The sequence below is a fragment of the Porites lutea genome, chromosome 6, assembly GCF_958299795.1.
Source record: "Porites lutea chromosome 6, jaPorLute2.1, whole genome shotgun sequence".
Lineage (NCBI taxonomy): Eukaryota > Metazoa > Cnidaria > Anthozoa > Scleractinia > Poritidae > Porites > Porites lutea.
The window spans coordinates 15,259,052-15,264,061 of NC_133206.1; positions in this window are offsets into that span (position 1 = coordinate 15,259,052).

Below are 5,010 nucleotides of genomic sequence, written 5' to 3' on the forward strand. Positions count from 1 at the left end.
AGTACTGGCCTGGCCGTGGGTTAGTTTATGTACGCCCCTTGTTTTAAGTCTGCCTCCTTACAATGTAAGCTTAACCTGAGGACACATGCGAATTTCTGGCTGTCGCTTTGTCTCTGTCAAAAAGTCGAAAAAATCATTGGAGACAAAGCGACAGCAAGAGATACGTTTGCGTTCGCATGTTATGCAAGCACAGGCAGCAAGCTTCCCTCTTGAGAAGCGGGATAGACAAAAAGCGCCCCATGCGCCCAAATCTTTCGAGGCTGGCTCGCGCCACTTTCAAACAGAGCTGCTTGATGGTTAGTGCTCATTGCGCTCATTACTCAGGCCTCAGGAGATGCAAAAAAGCATAAAAGCAAATGGAATCGAATCGATCCCCCCTTATCTTGTTTTGTGCTGTATACTATGTCCTTACCATGTCTCTCTTTTTTTTTTCGCTGTTGGAACTGGCTAGTGGATCCCGAAAGTACTTAACCGGGTCATTCAATAATGACACCCGTGCTTGTAATTTATAATCTCGCGTCCAGCTATCCCTTTCCATACATCCTATACAGTTTTTAAGGAAGAGGGAGTCCTGGAAACAATGTTGATGTTTCCCTGAGACACGTGGTTTTCAGAAAGCCGGCATGAAAGCCAGTAGTCTTAAAGGACCCTTGTTTATGGTCGCCAAAGCAGAAACTGACAGCGCGCGCATTTAAACAAAAGTTAATTGTTTGTTCTATTTTACGCAGTACATACCGGCCAGACTGAAGTAAGTTACAGAACCTGCGAACGAGTAAAAGGTAAGTTTTACCATTTCTATTCAAGCTACATACACAAGGTTGTAGATAACTGGGAGTTCAAATAACGCAACGAAGAAATAAGAATAACTTAGAATTGAAGAGAGTTTTGAAGCGTCCTGCGTCAACTATAATCCCCAAGACTGTTCTTTCCTCTCGATTCATTCAACACTTACAAGCAGAAATAACATGTGAGCACTTATTAAAATATTTAACTCTTTGCCTTTAGCGAAATATGCTAAGCAATAGAAGAGCTAATTATGTTAATGGTTAAGAAAGCCATTTTTAAGAAGATTTTTAGTATAAACGACGTTTTACTTCAAAACTTACACCCCGACAGTACAGTGGAGTATTGTTTGGAGAATGAGTCATTGTAAATCGATCTCGAAATGAAATCTGCCTGCGAAAGATCGTCATTGTTTTAAAAATTCAGCAATCTTTTCTTCATACTTCGGAAAGCTTTATTCACGGCTGGAATGAATGTTAAAGAGTTCATTTGTGCCATTTAACGGAGGATGAATCAGCTACTTTAGCTACTTGAATCGAATCGCACACCAAGCAATCTGCCGCGGCTGACGAATACTTAGTTCCGCAAAAAATCCGTGCTATACCAACAATTCGGCAACAAAGAGAGCTTTACAAAGAGACGCAAACACGAATAGAACTTGTCAATTTAAATGGCCAATTTTTTCCTCACTTTCTTGATAAAATACCGAAACACTGCGGACAGAACATTTCAAAACAAGACGCTAACCGATTACTTAATCCCGTCAGCGCTAAAGTCACTCATATTCACCTTTTCTTGTCTTCGAGATCTGCGGTGTAAAAAAGAGAGTGAACCATTAAAACGAAAGCATTACAACATTAAGATATTAAGATAGATTTCTGATAACGAATTAAGCAAAAGGGTAAGAGATCGTTTCATTTTTCTTTCTGAAAAGGTCGTGTCCTTGTAATCAAAGCTTTGCTGGGCTCCTTAAGTGCAATTAGATTGACAACAGTGGCTAAGAAAAACATAAATGAGAAAAACAAAACAAAACAAAAAACAACACCAATACAGTAACGTACCAATAAACGAGCCACAAAGAAGATCGAATAGTTTTGCCTTACACTTGCGATTTTTTTTGTCTCATCCGAGCCTGTTTCATATGAAGAGGGTATCATACCTGGCCTTATACCTTTCATCAGAGGATAAGATGAAATGAGGTGAACGCAGTTTCTTACATCTTCTTTTTTTTGTCCTATCCGAGTAAAAGGCACTAAACACAAACACATGCGCACGACAAAAACGGGCATAAACTTTGAGAATCTCTTTGGGTATTTTTGACGAAGTACAATTCGGACTGAACGATGCCAATGAAACGATTACAGTCAAACCCCGTTCAAGGATATGGACATTGAGGGGGCCATAGAAAGTGTCCGTATTTTAAAGCGGGTGGCTTTAGAGAAAATGTAAGGCCTTTCTTTCCCCAGGGACAAACCAAACTGTCCGTAATAACGGGGTGTCCGTATTCACCCTTTAAGTCCGAATGGTGGTGACCGACATCAATTTTCTCCTAACCATATCCTAAGATTGTCAAGAGATTTGTTATGAGAATTAATAAATTAATCACCTAAGAGAAAAGGCCTTGATCTTTTATCAAATTCTCTTAACACATTCTTTAAGGAAATGTATAGAGATCAGTTTGGAGAATTCATATGTGGATATTGGGACTTAAAGCGTTAAGCGGGTGTCGCCAAAGCGGGGTTTGACCGTACCTTAAAGATTAAAGTGACGATCGCATTGTAATTCCGATCAAGTTTGACAAAGTTAGTCTTCCGATGATGGCAAAGAAATCTGCCAAAATGAGTCCTGTATGCTCAGAGTTTTGGTTGTTGAACCTGCTGCTTTTGTTTTGTCGTCGTGGTTGTTCGCCCTCGCTAGTAGCTTTACCACGGAAAACTAATCTTGATATGCGACGATTTCTTTGAAAAAAAAAAAAAACAACCCGATGATTTGATGGAAAACAAGCGACGTCCGCAGGTATCCGCAGAGAGGTTCAGCACTAGGCTCAGCAGGGCTCTAACTAAAACTTGCATTTGTAAGCTCGATGAAGTGCCATGACTAACCAGAAGAGAATATGGGCGGCTTCAGGCTGCGTCTGTTTTCGCGTTCGCCTTTGCTTTTTTAGGTAACTGGTCGACATACGCGCTACAACGTTATATCGAGAGGACTCGAGAACTCCTGTCACGCCTATAGCTTTAGTCTAGAAACCAAATATGATTTATCTAAAGTTACTAGCTACAATAAGAATAGATAAATTGTTTCAAAATGGTGGGAAATTTAGCTTTGGCCCTTGATGTGTCGTCGTTTGAAGGTAAAAGTGCTTTTGAAATCTGCGGATGTAACCGAGACAATAAGAGCCAATTAATTGTGACCATTTTAGAAAAAGATGTACTAAACGTTGTAGATTGAAAGCCTAAGTATTTCCACTTCGAAAATTCGGTGCAATAATCTTAATTTTAAAGAGACTGCAGTAAAAGCGCTCTTACTCCATAGAAACATTTCGAATAATAAACTCGTCTATTAAATCGCGGTAAAATGCAATCATCGTTTCTTTATGAGTAAACCATTTAGGTTTTTTTTATCATAAACCTGAATGCAAGCGATAACGAGCTGATCAGCTAGCTAAGAACGATAATTTCGGCGAATTCTAATGGGGACATGCCTGGGCAGTGCTTACAACTGCTAGTTTCTCTTCTACACAATGGGTCACATCGGAAGTGACAGTGAAGACAGCACAGCATTCTGCAGAAATAAAAAAAAATACTGAAATAAATAATAGTCTACTCAGTGCGCAGTGGTAGGAGAAACCCTTTTTGTAGAATAGACAAAGAGCACTTTAAAAAAAAAAAGACAAACAAACAAAACAAAACTGGCGGAAATAGCCTATTTGGAAGCAGTTGCATATCTGTTCTATAACGCCACAACCTGACTCAGATTTAAAAAAATTGCCACAGGTGGTTAATTAGCGCATGCGTAAACAAAATTTCCGTACTAGGGTTTAAGGGGTGTGCAAAAATTGGTTGGAATTTTTTATATGAAAATTAGTATGTTTTTGGTCTTACTCGCGGTTGTGACAATGGAATATCAAATTTCCCGCGCTTATACGTGTCTGCAAAAGAAGGTATTCTCTCGTTGTTAAAATATTTATATTATACTTATATTTATATTTATCACAATCTCTGGTCAAAGGCAAAGGATAATTTGTAAAGGAGTCCTAAACCCCATATAAAAACAGATCACCTATGAACTAATGTCGATACTTAATAAAAAAACAAACAAATTTAAAGTCACTAAGGAATTTCTTAACTCTGGACTTGAAAATATTTAAATTATCAGAGCAACGCATATCTAAAGGTAGTTGATTCCACATGTCAGTTATTTGATGGGGAAAACTATACCTCAAGACATTAGTACTGTTTAACTAATATAGAGCATAAAAATAATAAATTCGAAGAATAAATTAAGATATGACTCAATTTAAAAATCACTAAGAAATTTCTTAACTCCAGACTTGAAAGTAATTACATTATCAGAGCAACGAATATCTAAAGGTAGCTGATTCCATATGTCAGTTATTCGATGGAAAAAACTATACTTCAGGACATTAGTTCTGGCAAATTTATTCTTTAAAGTTAAAAAGTCCTTAGACCTTAGTCAGTGAAAAGCGGTCAGCCTCTGAGTGGAAATCTATAATTTTGCTGACGTCAATATTAATGTTGCCGTTACGTACTTTATATGAGAATGTCACATCAGTCAGTAATCTTCTCTTGTGCAATGACATGAGGTTTAACCTCTTCAAACGAATGTCATAGGGATCATCTTGTTGCTCTTCTCTGTACCCTTTTCAGTTTATCAATATTTCTTTTTGTATACGGGGACCATGCCACTGAACAGTATTCCAGGTTCGAGCGAACCAGAGAGCAGTAATATAAGGAGTACGCAACGTCGTAGGGTCATCCAGACGTCTACAAGTTCTTTTAATTAAGCCAAGCACTCTGTTGGCCTTGGATACAACATAATCAATGTGTGGGTTCCATGGTAAGTGTTGATTAGTAAAAATCCTTAAGTCTTTAAACTCTTCGACCTCTTCCAGTCCAGAAATATCCAGGAAAAAATAGTAATTTTCATTATTTTGCATTTCTTGACATTAAAGCTCATGAAATTCCGAACACTCCACTAATGTAGATT